The following is a 17,178-nucleotide window of genomic DNA, read 5'->3' as shown; positions in this document are numbered from 1 at the left end:
GGATTTAGGGTGTTCCTCAGTCCAGTGACAGGAGTCTCCAGAAGAGCGAAGGGGAAACAGAAAGGCTGCGTGCGGGTGGAGGCAGAGGCCGGAGCGGAGGAGCTGCAGGCCACGGAAGGCCAAGGGGCACTGGCGGCCGCGGAGCCAGAGCGCGGGGCAGAGACCTGGGGTGGGTTCTCTCTCAGGGCCCCCAGGAGGAGCTGGCCCTGCTGACACTGTGATTTCAGACTTCAACTTTGACCCTCCAGGACTGTGAGCGAATCAGTTTCTGCTGTTTCAATTCCCCTCCCACCAGTTTGTGATGGTTTGCTATAGCAGCCTCAGGATGCTCATGCACGTGGTCAGGGACTGGCTGCGGGGGGAGAGGGCTGGGGCTCCGCACACCAGGCTGGGCTGGACGGGGCAGGTTCCCCGGCCTGGCAGGGAGGGGGCCGGCTCAGACAGCCAGGGCGGAGCACGATGGATGCCGAGAGAGAGGCGCGATTATTATTGTTATCATCGCCATCATTGCTAGTAGGAGTCATTACTGGCCTCTGTGAACTAGGGACTCATCAGACCCCCCACTCCGGCCGGCCCCCAGTATCCCACCCCAGTTAGTGGAGCCCCTTTTTCGCCCAGACCAGAGCTGCCAGGTCAAACACAGATCGCCAGGATCCATTTGAATTTCAGATACACAAGGAATGACGTTTCTACCTAAGTATGTCCCCTATGACTGTTTTCTCCTCCCCATCTGAGCTTAGAGTCCTTGTTGTTTTTACAAATAACGTTTTTCAAAACTTTGGAATGACAAAAATAATTGCAGAAAAGCTGCAAAGGTAAGAGAGTTTCCGTGTCCCTCTCGCCATCTTCTGGGGAGTCGACCTCTCATAGGACCCCCGTGTGCATTTGTGGACACAGGAAGTAGCTTTGGGAGGATGCTATTGACTGACTCCCTGCTTTGTGAGGATGTCCCCAGGTTTCCCACGCGTGTCCTCCTTCAGTTGTGGGACCCACACTGCACTGAGTGGGCCTCTCTCCCCTTCTCTGGTCTGCCGCGGTTTCTCAGACTCCTGGTCTTTCTCACGGCTGTGGCAGAGGTGCAGTGTGCCAGCCTGTGTCCCTGGAGCATCTGAATGTCCCCCAGTCTGGCTCTGTGTGGCGTGTTCTTGTGATTAGACGGGAGTGTGGGCTTTCGGAGGAGGACCAGAGAGGCGAGGTGACCACCACGTCATGTCATACCGGGGCACCTGTTCTCTATGTGGCCTTTCTCCGCGATGTTCATGACCCCTGGGCTTTATGCCAGGCCACATTCTAGCCTCATTCCAGCATCTTTGGGGCCTTGAAACCAGAGTGTGAGGACAGCTCGTGCCTGGCACAGGGCCAGCTCCCAGGATGGCCCCTTCTCAGTGCTGCCTTCCTGGAAGACGAATTTTAATAGGAGGACCTGCAACCCCTAAACAGTCCTCTTATCTGCTCCTCACACAGCTTCCCCATGTGGACACTTCACAGCCTCAAACATGAGAGGGGAGGCAGGTGCTTCTGAGTGGAGTGCCTGAGGTGTACTTTTCTAAGCTGCAGCCTAAAGAATGTCAACTGAGCCCTGGCTGGTGTGGCCCAGTAGATGAGCCCTGGCCTGTGAACCCAGAGGTTTCTGCTTCGATTCCCAGTCAGGGCACAGGCCTGGGTTGCGGGCCAGGTCCCCTGCTGGGGGCATGTGAGAGGCAACCACACATTGATATTTCTCTCCCTCTCTTTCTCCTCCCTTCTCCTCTATCTGAAAATAAATAAAATCTTTTTTTTTTTTAAAGAAAAGAATGTCAACTGAGCCATTTTAATGCTGAGTTGATCTAAGCTGCACAGCAACTCTGTGCGGTTATCTGAATTATCTGCGGAGAATGGAGGCTCAGAGAGGCTGAGATACCTACTAAAGGTCACACAGCAACTCGGGTCTGCTTCCACCCACTGACTCCAGTCCCTGTTGCTCTGTGTTAAAGTGCATCCCCGGAATATGCCCTCAGAAGAAGAGGGGTGGGCAGGAGGGGAGAACTGGTTTTCAGGATTTTCCAGCCTCGGTACTACTGACACCTGGGCTGAATCACGGCACAGCGGGGCATCCCTGGTCTCCACCTGCCAGGTACCAGTAATATCCCCTCCTTCTGTGACAGCCAACAGTGTCCAAGTTCTCCCCTGGGGACCGTGGGGAGACCCTCTGCCTAACCAGGGGAAGTCAGGCTCCTTCTCACATCTGTGATTTGCATGTCCTATACACTCCGGAGCCCTGCTGGGGCCTGCTGGATGGTTGGTCCCCGCCCAGCTCTGGAAAGGGAATCTCCTTCCACCGTCACTGGCCAGCATGAAAGACGTCGGATGCTTGCAATTTAATAAGAAAACTCGGAGCTCCCCTTACCCTGGGGAACCCTGTGCTCAGTGATCTGTACTGTTTACCCCAAACAGTGACTTATGAACTGCAGAAAGAAGGCACATCACACGCTGGAATGTGGAGAGCAAGGAAAACCAGAGGGGCAGTGAACTCCCAGCCTGACTCACGCGGCGTCCTGCCGGGAGCCTGGCCAAGGCCTGACTCATGGCCTGCGATGTCACACCTGTGCTCGCGCCCTTCTGAGAAAATGAGCGCTAAACGCAGGCCACAGGGCTCGGGCAGGCTTGCTTGTGCGTCCAGGGTGGGGAGGGGTGTGGGGCCTGTGTTGGCCTCGCACCCTTGGGGGCCCCTGGCTGTCCGAGGAGGGAGGTGCATCCGTCGCGGAGGGTGCCGCTGAGCAGAGACCCCTGGAGAAAAAGGCAGGGAAGTGGGATTTTGGATGTGGACCTTCTGATCCAGTGCATTTATTGTGGTTTTAAAAAAAATCCTCACCTGAGGATATGTTCATTGATTTGCGGCGGGGGAGGGAAGTATCAGTGTGAGAGAAGAACGTTGATCAGCTGTCTCCGGTACGCGCCCCAACCTGGGATCGAACCTGTAGTCTTTCGGTGCATGGGACGTTGCTCCAACCAGCTGAGCCACCTGGCCAGGGCCTGTGCATTCTTTTTTGTTTCTAACTTCTTTTTGGAGGTGAAATTAATATAATAAAATATTAACCTATTTTAGTCTGATTGGGCTGCTATCACAAACTACCACAGACAGGGTGCTTACGAACAGCAGAGGTGCGTTTCTCCGAGCCCTGGAGGCTGGAAGTCCAAGGTCAGGGTGCTGGCAGATTTAGTGCCCACTGAGGGGCCCCTTTCTGGTCCATAGGTGATGTCTTCTCGCTGTGTCCTCACATGATGGGAGGTGAGGCCACTAATCCCATTCACGGGGGCTCCACCCTCATGACCTGACCACCTCCCAAAGGTCCCACCTCCTGAGACCATCGCTCTGGGGGCAGGTTTCAGCCCATGAATTTTTAGGGGGGGGCACAAACATTTGGTCTATTACATGACATTAACCATTTTAGAGTGAACAATTCAGTGACATTTAGAACAGTCAGCGTTGTGCAACTATCACTACTGTCTGGTTCCAGAACCTTTTCATCACTTCCCCAAAAAGCCCTGCCCCCATGAGCGGTCACTCCCTGTCCCCACTGCGAGCCCCTAAGGAACACTAGTCCGCTTTCCATCTCTGTGGATCTGCCTGACCTCCACATTGCACGTAGCTGGAAGCACACACTCCGCCTCCTGCATCTGGCTCCTGTCTCTGAGCCTGATGTCTTCAGGTTCATCCAGGCTGGAGCCTGTGCCGGGGCTTCGTTTGTTTTTATGGCTGAGGAATATTCCATTGTGTGGATGGACTATGTTTTGTTTATCTACTCATCCATTGATGGGTGTATATTTTTTGGCTATTATAAATAGTGCTGCTACAAACGTGTGTACAAGTATTTGTTTGAACATCTGTTTTCAATTATTTTGGGTCTATACTTAGGAGTGGAATTGCTGGGTCTTGTGGTAATTCTATGTTTAACCTTTTGGGGAACTGCCAAAGTGGTTTCCATAGCAACTGCATCATTTTACATTCCCACCAGAAATGCCCCAGGGTTCCAATTTCTTCACACCAACACTTGTTATTGCCCACCCCTTCCTTGTTTTGCCAACCTGTGGGTTTGACGAGCATCCATTTTTAGGCATTGGCTGTGTGCAGGCTCTGTCCCAAGCACTCGTGGCGGTGGCGGTGGCGGTGGCAGCGGCAGCGGAATGTACAGCCTAGGGCGACATTTCTTAACTTGGGACAATGGGAGTATATGTAGCTTCACAAAACCAGGAGGGATATCCAGGAGGACTTCCTGGAGAGGGTGATGGGTGGGAATTGATGAGACCAAGGGTCTCAAACTATGGCCTGTGGGTTGGATGAGACCCTGCCTCGTTCCCTGCTGTTACCTGTGGGTGGTTATGAAAGGATCGCTGATGTGGGTAGAATTGGGATGGGGGTTCCCTTGCTTCCTGTTATAAACTCAGTGCAACGCCTATTTTCCAAGCTAAGGCAACACACATCGAGAAGGCGAAAGTCCTTTGTCCTCTGGACTGTGGATCTCAACACCCCCAGATGGCAGAAGTTCCCCAAGACAAGCGTAGAGAGACCACATTCCTGTTGAAACTCCTCTGTCTCCATGCACAGAGGAGACATTTGTCACCTCCAAGGATTCCGGGAGGTGACGGCCATTGGCTTTTGAACTCATCAGGCCTGAAGCGGGCTACTTGGAAAGCTTCCCGAGGGGCTGGCCCGGAGGCTGCCTGGGCCTTTTATCAAGCTGATTGATTTGTGGCGACAAAGGGCCTTGTCCCCATGATTCGCACATCCCCACCGCCCCAAGGCTGAGTGCTAAGGGTGGTGGCCACCGGGGGTGGCTGCACGCACACCGGCGGCTCCCAGACCTGCCTCGTCCTGGTGCGCGCCAGTCACCAGGGAAGCCAGTGGGCAGTGGGCATCCCGCCACCTTCGGGGCCAGTTTGGGGACCTCGGGCATGTTCACTGCTACACCTGCAAGTAGTGCTGAGGGGGGTGTTGGGACGGATCACAAGGGGAGGGCTGTGAAGTTCGGGGAGCACTCACCGCAGTGGCCACCATCGTAGGTGACAGCTCACCCTGGCAGGGAGGTGGCCCCTGCGAGCACAGGCTCTTTCAGAACTTCTCTTCCACCCTGTCCACCCCTCCTTGGCCCACAAGGCTTGTTTCTTCTCCGTGGAGTCCGTAGAGCCCTCTGTCCATCCCCCACCCGCAGAGGCAAGTGCTTTTCCCTCTCAGAGAGAACAGGGGTCCGCTGGGCCCGGACGGGCGGGGCTCCGAGTGCCTGTGCTGACCGTGTGTGGAAGCTTGTAGCGAACTCTTCTGCTGCACCTTCCTCCTGGTGCTTCCGCCTGGGGGCCGCCTGGCACCTGAGCTGACAGGAGGGAGGGTCTCCGTCATCGCTGCCCCTTCATGCGTGGACGAGGCTCTCAATAAGCAAATGGCTGTCCAGTCTTTTCAAATGAAGGTAAAACGGGCAGGTGCACCCCTGAGGTGTATGCTCAGTGGGTTTTGCCGATGAGACCATCACCCAGATCAAAATATGGGGACATCCAGCACCCCAGAAGGCTCCCTCTGCTGGCGAGGGAAACTGCACCTCAGACTTCTGTCACGGGAGATGAGTTCCGCCCACTGTTGATTTCACTGATGTGGAATCACAAGTATGCCCTCCTTCACATCTGGCTTCTTTGCTCATGTTGTGCCCCCTGGTTCCTTCACAACGAGCAGGTGCTTGTTCCTTTTCACCGATGTATAGTATTCTATTAAATGAGCGTACTGTAGTTCATTCACTGAAAACATTTGGGTTGCTTCCTTCTTTTTTTGGAAATTATGAATAACGTGGCTACATTTCTTTCCTGTGAACGTGTACATTTATTTCTTTAGCAGTGGGATTGTTGGGTCTTAGGTTTAGCAGATACTGACAAATGCTTTTCCAAAGTGGTTGTATCAATTTATTGCTTGTGAAAGCAAAACTACCACCTGAGGATAGAGCACAGAGCGTGGCCTACAGTGTCGGGGGGAAAAACCCGCAAAACGTGAACCATATTCAACAGCACCCCCCAGCCGCCTTTGGAGACCAGATGGAAAGGTAGTAGGTGAGTAAATAATGCTCAGGTTTGAATTTTGTGAAATGAGCCATTCCTGCCACATCTGAGTGGGAGGACAGTTGTCATCCCCACTTTACAAATTTCTCAGGTCCTGATTCCAACAACCACACCCCCAGGTGGTTGGGGGATGGGTGGTCTTTAAAGAAAACATTAAAAACATTGAATATGCCGTGGAACAGAATCTAGCGTGAAGGTTTCTCTGCAGTGTGTGACTTTCCTTGGGCAAGTTGCCTCCCTCTCTGCACTTTGGATTTTGTTTTCTTTAAACTCAGAAGGGGCCCTGGCGAGTGTGGCTTAGTCGGTTGGAGCATTGTTCCTGTGCACCAACACATTGCAGGTTCGATTCCCGGTCAGGGCACATGCCTGGGTTGCAGAGCTCAATTCTGGCTGGGTCGCGCGCGTAGCTGGGGAAATGGATGGACACTTCTCTCTCCCCCTTCCTCTCTTTCCGTAGTTAATAAACACATCCTTGGGTGAGGATTAAAACAACTGGAAGGGTGCTTGGGGTGCAGCGGAACCCGTGAGGGTGCTACGAGGAGTAAAAGAGAAAGTGACGACAAGATCTTAGGTTGCTGGGGGAGACCTGCAGACGTGCCTGGGTCACCCCTGTTCGTGGCTGTAGGAATCATTTCCTCGGAAGACTTGTGACAGTTTACCAGAACTCAGCCTCACCCACATATTTCAAATATGCACTTGGCCTCCCTGCACGGCCCACATTCCCCTTATCGCTTCCTCGGGGGAGGCGGCGGAGGCGGGGATCCCAGCCAGCACTTTCCCCTTCTCCGTCTCCTCCTCGGGGCCAGCGCCGCTCCCCACCCCGTGCTCTGAGCCCCAGCAGCTGGAAGAGCCCCTAGATCTGCGTCCAGGGGCCAGTTGCAAAAACCCTGTGTTACGTAAGTCCTGAGTTGAGTTTTGGAAAACCTTTTTCCCCGCCTTCCCAGAAGGTTTTCCAGTGTCACCCAGACAGCCAGCTGCGGGGGCAGCGCTTGTTTACGCAGCTCGGTCAGAACAGCGTGTTTGAAGGCCGTGGCAGGATCTGTGTGAGCGCTTTCGATGGTGGAAAAACAAATGTGATCTGAGAAAGGAAAAAAAAAAAAAGAAGAGGAGGAAAAATGAAACAGAAAACAGCAGTTCACAGAGCTGGACTCTGAGGCAGGGCCCTGACCGTGTGATTTGTGACCTGAGGAAGGTGGTTCTAGAGCACGCGCTCCTCGCCCCCACACCGCGCCTCGCGGGCCGCTCCCGTGTGCGCGGAGGACACGCGGGTTCTCTTTATGAGGCTGCAGACATGGGTCCCCAGGACAGCCACGTGTTTCTTGCAGATGAGTCAAACAGTCGGGTTTTTCTTAAGATGTAAAAACTTTTCCACCGAAAGGGCAGGTTTTAAAAATATGTGGAGTATGAGACAGTTTTCCTTTTTTTTCCCCCCAGAGTAGATGGGAAGATCTCAGGTTTAAAGTACTCAGCCCTGCGTGGGCGGCGGGGCGGGGGGGGGGGGGGCGCGGTTGTGTGTGTGTGTGTGTGTGTGTGTGTGTGTGTGTGTGTGTATATCTGCGCGCGCGTGCCTCTTGGTGGCGGCACAGGGCAGGGGGTCAGGAGTGAAAAGCTAACATTGCTGGAAGTCCTGTTACATGTCAGTCCCTGCATGGAGTCCCCTTGGTCCTCGGGACTTGGAGAGCCAGGGACATTTCAACTACTCCTTGGTGAGGGAGGGGAAACTGAGGCACAGCTGATTTTCTGTCGAGTCGGGAGCCCAGCTGTCCGATGTGGGAGCCTCTGGTCCTGACCCTGGCTTGTTTCTCTGTACGAGCCTCAGCGTCGCCTACGGACCAGCCCCTGAAACTGAAGACAAGATCCTGGGAACATGACAATGAAGCGTCTACAGGTTTCATCACACGGGGGCTGTGACAACTAAAAGATACAAAGCCATTGCCCCAGAGGAGGCTTTTAAGAGAACCACACCCCACAGCTCAATCCAGTTGCTTCTCTTTTCCCAGACTCAGTTTTGTCAGCTCAGAAAAAATGGGCTGTATCTCCAAGTACCTCCCAACATTCACACACACAGAGTGGAGCCCAGCAGATGCTGATGCATTCACAAGTGAAGGGCCTTTTCCTCACAAACACCAAACAAGACCCTCCTGATCTTCGGGGTGGCAATACGACTTCCGGGGCGGGGGGCGGTGGCGCGGCGCGGGGCACGGCTTTGCCTCAGACTCCTGCCTGCCTGTGAGGGCCAACGAGATCACGGAAAGACCAGGCCGCCAAATTTAGCAAATAAAACACTGTGTGCCCAGTTAAATTTGAATTTTGGATAAACAGCACATTTTTTTTTTAAACATAAACATGTACCAAATAGTGCATGGAATGGGATATACTCCATTTAAAACAAAATAATTAGATTTTCATAGGCCCTAAATATTTCATTTATCCTCCCTGAGGACAAGAAAATAATTAAAATGTGTTTTTCTGCCTTAGAAGTTCTTTTGTTTCTTCTGATTGTAAAGGGAATAAGTCACTTCTGGGGGTGCCTACAAGTCCGGGGCCCTGGGCCTGCGGCCCTTGTATCGCCGGCCGTGAAGAAGGCGCCTTCCCTCCAGCCATGCCTCGCGAGGGGCAGGGAAGGCAGCGGTTTCCTTCTGTGGCCCTGCACGTCAGCCCCGAGCCTCCTGTGTGAGCAGGGCCTGGAACCAGCTTCTGGGAAACATCGTGGGGGAGAAGCGTCGTCTGTGCTGGCCGACCTGTCCCTCACAGAGATGCTTCCGGCCCTGGTGGGCCCGTTTGAATACGAGGAAGCGTGAATCAGGCCTCAGCGCCCCAGGAGGCAGGCCCGCGTGAGGTGTCCTTCCATGAGGCCACCCTGTGTGCTCAGCCTTTTGCTCGCTGGCCTTCCGGCAGCCTGGGGTTGGGGACCAATTTAGATCATTTGTCATCTGACTGAAATGGACCTTCAAAGGATTCCCAGGGTCTTAACTAATTCTTTGTCACCAGGCCTTTCTTGAGGAACCCATCATGAACTGGGGACACCTCGGTGGTTCAGGCCCCGGCAGGCATTTTGCGGAAGTGAGGCAGGTGGGCCAGATGCCTGGGACCACGGGCGCACAGCTGCCTTCGCCTTCTGCCCGGTTGAGATTTCTGTGAGTTTTGGGATTTCAGCCTGGCTCTGAGAAGCAATTGTCACAGAGGCCGGTCTCCCAATTTAGCAAATAAAATGCAGAACACACAATTAAATTTGAATTTCAGATGAGCAACAAAACATTTTTTTTAGCATAAGTATATCCTAAGTTTTGCACAGAATGGGAAAATTTTCTTGTTTATCTGAAATTCAAATTTAGCTGGGCATCCTGTGTTTTCTCTGGCAATGCGACACAGAGGAGAAGCCAGAAGCGCGAGAAGCAGGGGGTAGGGGCGTGGCCATCTTGGCCCAGGGTCCCAGTGGCTGCCAGGCCGCTGCTGGGGCTTGTCTCACGTCGTCGTCTTAGCGCATCGCCGCAACCGGCGCACTGATGAGGGGGACAAGGGCTGGGAGACGCCAGTGCCTCGGGGCGGCTTGGGGCGCTGTGGACAGCACGTGTGTCCGAGGCGGCACGGAGACCTCAGGCCTAATTCTGCCAGGGTCAAAATGGAGCAGGAGTCCTCAAAAAGTCTGTCATAGAATTACCGGTGGCACAGCTATTCCACTCCTGAGTATCAACCCTGAAGAACTGAAAACACGTTCAAACAAATCCTCGCACACACACGTGCATAACAGCTCTGTTCCTATTCACCAAAAGGGGGCAACAACTCAAATGTCCACCATGGAAGAATGAACGGATGAACAAAACCCGGTCCATCCACGCAGTGGAATATTACTCAGCCATAAAGAGGAACAACGCGCTGATACGCATGACATCGTGGATGAACCTTGAAAGAGAAGTCAGACACAAAAGGCCACATGGTGGATGGTCCCATTGATATGAAATGTCCGGAACAGGCAAATTCATAGAGACAGAAAGGAGATCAGCGGTTGCCAGGGGCTGGGGGCTGGGAAATGGGGAGTGACTGCTCATGGGGGGGTCTCCTTGGGGTGATGGCCATGTCCTGGAGCACCATGAACGTACTAAATGCCTCTGAATTGCACACTTGAAAATGGTTAAAATAGCACCAGCTTTGTGTTATGTATCTTCTAGCACAATTTTTCAAGCCTCAGGCAGGGGCTTGGCTCTCAGCAGGCCCATGGCCGGGGTCCGGGAAGGGCTGCGAGCAGGGAGCAGGGACCTCTTTGGCAGTGTAGCTGCTTCCGGGAGCCATGCTGGGTGCATCTCAGTCATCAGGCCCCAGGGGATCCTGGGAAGCAGGGATCCTAGGTGGGCCTCTTTAACGGAAGTGGAAACTGAGGCCCAGGAAGCCAGCGAGCTTGCCTGGTGATTCAGCAAGGCCAGCTGGGATTCTAAGGTGGGTCTGTGGTCCCCCCAGGCCCAGGGCGGTCCTTCCAGGAAAACGCTCCCTACATTCCATGGGTGCATGTGTCCAAGTCGGGGGCGGGCCCGTGGGAGAGGCACCATGGGGCCCATCCCCACCTGGCGGGAGGGCATTAAGAAAGGAGGGGGCTTAGGGCAGGCAGCAGCCACCTGGGCTGTGACCCCCCTCCCCACACCCACCCCAGGCAGGAGCCCGGGCCCCAGCACAGATGCTATGTGTGGGGGCCAAGGGGTAACCTGCAAAGAGCGTGAATTTCAATAATCAGGAGGCACTTTGGTGAACACCTCAGCTCCTGGTGCCAAGTTGCCCTGTTGGATTCGGGGAGAGACTTCACCTCTTCGTGCCTCAGTTTCCCCTCTGTACCTGCCCCTCCCCTCCATGGGTTGGCAGAGCGTTAGCAGAAGGCGCTGCTGCCTGTGTGTGCAGCTGAGCCCCGCCCCTGGGAGTTCGAGGCTCCCAGGGCATCTCAGCAGGAGCGGGAAACTCCTTCCCAGAGGGGCCCAGACGCCTACTTCCTTGCTTAATGGAAAAACTCAAATCTCAGAGAGAACACAGGTTCATTTTGAAACGTTTGGGACAGAAGTCAGCCTATCCTGCTGGAATGTGGGGACAAGGGTGACTGCACACAGAACTCAACCTGCACGCAGGCCCTGGAATAATTGATCGATTGATCAATCAGTGATATTTTCTCCGAATAAAGAAAATGGGGCAGCAGGACCGGTCCCCTTGTTCTTGGAATGCAGGGTGGTGTCCCAGGCAGGCAGAGCTGGGCAGAAATGTGTGCATCCCGCGGGAGGGAGCCTGACACCTGCAGGAGGCAGCGCGCGCGAGGGAAAGCCGACAGGCAGAAACGCAAGACAGAGGGAGGCCGAGAGAGCGGGCCCTCGGGGACGGCCAGTGACGGAATTTGGCCCTTGTGCTACTTTGGAATTGAAGCCCCTGATGAAATTCAAACCTTCATTTGACAGATGAGGAAACTGAGGCCTAGAGCTCAAGTGGGGACGTCCACTCCCCGTGACCCAGGCCCGTGGGTGCTGCCCCGGGGGCGCCCCCTGGCTGGCCTGCCACGGCCCCCATCCCCGCAGACGCCCCCTACCCCTTCTCACCGCGTCCCCCACTCCATCACAAGTCCCCGCTGGCCAGTTAAAAATAGCTGGAGGAGGACGCCGGCGACTTCTGAAAGAAGCCTCAGAGCCCAGGCGGCCACGGTCTGCAGGCCACAGCCAGGGACGGCGCTGATTGTGGCGGCAATCAGGGTACAAAGGCGCCGTTCAGGAGGCCGCCACGTCTGGATCCGATTTCTGGAGAGCAAACGTTTCTTTCATTTCCCCCAGCCTGGTGGGGATCTGCCCTAACGGTGGAAGAAAACATCCCCTTGAAGGGAATGTTTTCATCCTCTTTTAGGGTGAGGTCGGGGGACCCCGTTGTTCCACTGAGCCGTGTACCCCAAGGCAGCCCCCCATTTAGAGTGAGTGGCCCAGTGGCCCTTCCTCGCCCGCTGCATCAACCTGGCATCGTTTCTTCCCCGCTTGTGTGGAAGAGTCGGCCAGGGACCCCCTCTGGACCTGGAGGTTTCTGGGTGGGGAGCTCCCGGCACCCCGTCGATGTCTTCTGTGGACGGAGCTGTCCTGGCAATGCTTTGGGAGTTGGCATCTTTCAGGGAACTTGTCCGTGTCATCAGAGCCATTGACTGGCATCACAACATTGATAATGTGCCTTCGTGGTCCTTTCAACATGTGCAGGATCTGTCATAGGGTACTCTCCGTCTTGACCTTGGTCGTTGATGTCTTCTTTTATTTTCCTGACCGTGTGGCTCAGCCCAGGAGGAGGGACCCCGAACTGAGGTGCTGGGTTTGTTCCCAAAGGCAGGCAGTGCCCAGGCTTTGTCATCACTGTTCCGAAGGCAAGGACAGTCCTGTGGGAAGGCAGCCGCCACCCAGCTCAGAGCATGGAGACCTGCCTCCCTGAAGGGTGGTGGTCGCCCCCTCCCCACCGCACCCTCCGAGCTCCTAAGTTTTCACTTCTAGGCATAGAGCTGACAGAACCTGGGCCCTGAAGTCAGGGAGGCCCTGACTCAGCCTCTGCTGCTCCCCGTCAGGCCTGGGAGGGGGCGAGGCAAGTGAGGCGTCAGGTGTGAAGCAAAAGGTGGTGTTCCGCTGGCCCGCGGGGGCAGGCCTGGGAAGAGCTCCCCGGATGACTTGGCCACGTGGTCTTGGGTCACAGTGACAACACACGAAGCCAGTCCTCGCTTGCTGCACCTGTGAAGGGGCGGGATGATCCTAGAACTGACTCACAGGTTAAAGGAAATACTATGTGGTCGTGCTTTTCCCAGGGACATGAGGACCTTGGAGATAATGGTAAGAATTCGTACTAATCGCTCAACCCTGTGTAGCACCCACTCTAGGGTCTCCTCTGAGTGTTTAGTGCTTACAACAATATAGCAGCTGTTGTGAGTCCCATTTTTACGGATGAGGGAATTGAGACCCAGCATTAGGTGGCGGAGCCAGGATTTGAACCCTGCCTGCCAGACCCTGAGCCTGCGTGAATACGCAGCCGAAACCACAGCTGAGTTCTCTCTCCCCTGAGAGCAGCTGGAGGCTGATTTCTTTGCTGGAGAAAAAGGATTTAAAACAGGAACACCCACACTGTCCCTGACTCTGTAACTTCTGGAAGTGAGGCAGCCTTGGGACTCCAAACTTGGCTGTTTGTCCCAGTCCCAGGGCCCAGGGACAGGGGATTGGCCCCGCTTAGGCCCCAAACCACCTGCTCTGCCCGGCGTCCAGCCAGCCTGCACGAGAGTGAGGGAGAGAGGGGACCCTCCACTCTCTTTATATACCGGGGTTATTTTTAACCCAGCCTTCCAGAACATTACCGAGCTTCCTCTCTCCGACGCGCAGGAAGCCCTACTTGGCCACGTTTCCTGCTAACACGCCACGGAGATTGCTGAGAACAACAGACCCAAGACTGCTCGGCTCCGGGGGGGAAACCTGGCCCCCTTTCAAAGCCCTGACAGAAAAGCTTTGAGAGCGCCGCGCTCTGCCAGCCCGAGGACGGCCCCCACAGCGCTGACAAGTTGGCAGCGACCATACCCAGGGCTTGCGGACCAGGGCTCCCGACACCACGGTCGCCTCCCAAGGTGGAAAAAAAGTGTGTGCCCACCCTTCCAACTGGAAAGACAAACGCTTGCATTGGTGGGTTTTTTTTTTTTTAATGTTTCTGTTTCTTAAAAATTTTTATCCATGTATTTGTGTCGAGGTGAAATTCACGTAACATGCAATTAGCTGTTTTAAAGTGGAAAGTTCAGTGGCACTGGGTACATTCACAATGTTGTGCAATCCCCACTCTCTCTGGTTCCAAAACATTTTCATCGCTGCAAAATAAAACCCTGTGTCCACCAGCAGGCACTTTCCACCCTTCTCCCCAGCCCCTGGCACCCACTGCTCTGCTTTCTGTTGTTGTGGATTTGCCTGATCTGGACATTTTATATCAATGGAATCATTCCCTCTGGAGCTTGTAGTGTCTGGCTCCTTTCACTCAGCGTCATGTTTTCAAGGTTTGTCCACGTTTTAGTGTGTTTCAGTGCTTCGCTCCTTTTCACGACTGAGTAATATTCCATTGTGTGGATGGGCCACATTGTGTTTATCCATCCACCTGCGATGGATGGATTTTATGTTTCAACATGATTTTAAGACTTAGGTTTGAAAGAAATTATTTTTGTCCCTGTCATGTCATTTTCTTCTTGGAAACCTTGCCATTTGCAAAAGAGCAGCTCACAAATGCTATCTGCTAGTGGGTTTGCAGAAGGCTCGGAGGAAAGGCGCTCTGAGACAAAGTGATCTCAACTCCTCTTTCTGCTGTGATGTGTCCTTCTCCCTGTGTCCTCTATGCACAGTAAAGTTTCCTTCAGGGAGGCCGTGGGGTGCAGTGGGAAGCCAGAATCTGGTTCAAGTCCAGGCTCCTTCACTTATTTGTTGGGGGATGTTGGGCAAAGCCTTTTGGTTTTCTCTGGGCCCATAACCCATCCTTTGGGCCTTGACATTGGCCACCAGGATCGAGGCACCCCCTGTTGCCGGTGGGGAAAGTGAGGTTCGGAGAGCATACATGACTGGCCCGGGTCTCACAGGTACGAGGTGAGTAGGGATGCAACCCTAGGCTGCCCTTGAGTGGATGCCTTTCCTGGGGCGGGGTTGGGGGTGGGGCTGTCATGAACCACCCCATCTGGGTTTCACAAATTTTATTCCCAGGGCCGCTCTAGGTGGTGTGGTCCAGGGGGTCTGCAAGCTGTGGCTCAGGGGCCAAATCTGGCTCATCACCTGGTTTTGTACAGCCCGTGAGCTGAGGAGGTTTGCTTTCTTTTTCTTTGTTAATTGTGGAAAAATACACATGACATAAAAGTCACCATCGTAACCATTTTTAAGTGCACAGTTCAGTGGCATTAAGCACACAGCATTGTTATGCAAACATTACCATTATCCATCCCTAGAACCTGTTTATCTTCCCAAACTGAAACTCTGTCCCCATGAAATGCTAACTCCCCATCCCCCTCCCCCCGCAACCTCCATCTGCCTTCTGTCTCTATGACTCTGACGCTCTAGGGACCTCCTGTAAGCGGGACCACACGCCATGTGTCCTGTTGTGCCTGACTTCTTTCCCTCAGCATAATGTCTTCAGTCTTCATCCACTTCGTAGCAAGTGTCAGAATGTCCTTCTTTTCTGTGGCTGATAACATCCCACTGTATGGGTGAAAATATTTTGTTTATCCACTGATTTGTTAATGAACATTTGGGTTGTTTCCACCTTTGGCTATTGTATGTTTTCCGTTTATAACAGCTCTACTAAGATATAATCCACATTCAATACAATTTCACCCATTTAAAGTGTACGATTGGATGGCCTTCAGCCCATTCACAGAGCTGTGCCTCCATCACTGTAGTCAGTTTCAGGACATGTCTTTACCCCCCAAAGAAACCATGCATCCCTTAGCTATCACCCCCGCCCCCAGGAAGGATGGTGTTTGCACTTTTTAACAGTTTAAAAAATTCAAAAGAAGAAGAATATTTCATGACATGTAAAAGTTCTATGAAATTCAAATTTTCTGCCCACCGATAAAGTTTTATTGGCACATGACCTTGCCCATTTGTGTACATCTTGGCTGCTTTTGAGATACAAGCAGAGTTAAGTCACTGAAGAAAACCGTGTGGTCACAGAGCTACTTCCACCTCACCTAGAGATCCTGACACCAGCCCCTTGTTTTCTCCCCTGCTGATCAGGGTGCCCTAGTGGGAGTGTCAACTGCACCCTCTGCCTGGGCCTACACATGTCACCTAGGGTGGCATGTTCGATCTCAGCTCAAATGTTCCCTTCAACTGGCTCCCTTGGTTCACGAATTCTCACCCTTAGCACCACTGACTCCTGGGGCTGCATCATTCTCTGCGGTGGGGCGTCCTGTGCATTGTAGCGCGTTGAGCAGCATCCCTGGTCCCCACCCACTGGATGCCAGCAGTACCCTCCTTCTCCCAGGTGTGACAATAAAAAATGTTCCGGACTTCTGGTCAAGATGGAGGTGTAGGTAGACACGCTTCACCTCCTCGTGCAACCACAAGAAGAATCACAACCAACCTCAAAACAAAAAACATCCAGAACTGCCAGAAAATTGAGCTGTATGGGAGTCCAACAACCTAGGATCTGAAGAAGCCAAATTCATCCCGATGGGTGGCAGGGGTGGAGTCGGGGAGTCAGGACAGAGGAGAAGAGGTGTGGTGTGGAGCAGCAGGGGCAGCGGCGGCGGAGGAACGTGCAGTCCCACATTCAGGTGTGGAGGATAAAAATCGGGAGGGATGCCTTGGGAGCGAACAATCCCAGCCCCAGGCCAGACCGCACAGCCCGGGATTCTAGCTCTGGGGAAATAAAGCTTCATAACTTCTGGCGGTAAAAACCAGTGGGGGTTGGGGTGGCAGAAGAAACTGCCAGTTTCTTTGGAGAGTCCCCTTAAAGGGCCTCCATGGACTTAGAATGTACGCAAACCCACCCACTCGGGGAATCACCACCAGGGCAACAGCTGACTTCTTGCCAGTCATGTACAAGAAGTGGGTGAAGCGACTGGAAATGGGGTGAGTGCCAGGCAAGCCTCCGGAAGCCAGGCAGCGGCATTGTCCCCTCTCCGATCCCTCCCCCACACACATAGCCACAAAGCAGTGAAGCAAGTTGCTCTGCCCTGGCAAACACCTGAGGCTCTGCTCCATAGAATGCAACAGGTGTCAAAGAAGCTCTACCTAATGCACAGAAACCAACATAGGGAGGCTGCCAAATTGAAGAGACAAATATGGCCCAAATGAAAGAGCAGAACAAAACCCCAGAAAAAGAATGAAACAAGACAGAGATAGCCAATCTATCAGATGCAGTGTTCCAAACACTGGTGATAAGAATGCTCAGAGAACTCCCTGAGTATGGCAAAAGCCTAAGAGGAGAAATGAAGGTTACACCAAGTGAAATAAAGAAAAATCTACTGGGAGCCTACAGTGAAAGGAAGGAAGCTGGGATTCAAATCGATTTGGAACATAAGGAAGAAATAAATATTCAACTAGGACAGAGTAAAGAAACAAGAATTCAAAGAAACAAGGAGAGTATAAGAAGACTCTG

The sequence above is a fragment of the Pteronotus mesoamericanus genome, unplaced genomic scaffold (assembly GCF_021234165.1).
Source record: "Pteronotus mesoamericanus isolate MK-2021 breed Mesoamerican mustached bat unplaced genomic scaffold, CSHL_Meso_final contig_502, whole genome shotgun sequence".
Taxonomy (NCBI): Eukaryota; Metazoa; Chordata; class Mammalia; order Chiroptera; family Mormoopidae; genus Pteronotus; species Pteronotus mesoamericanus.
This window is presented reverse-complemented; position numbering follows the sequence as displayed.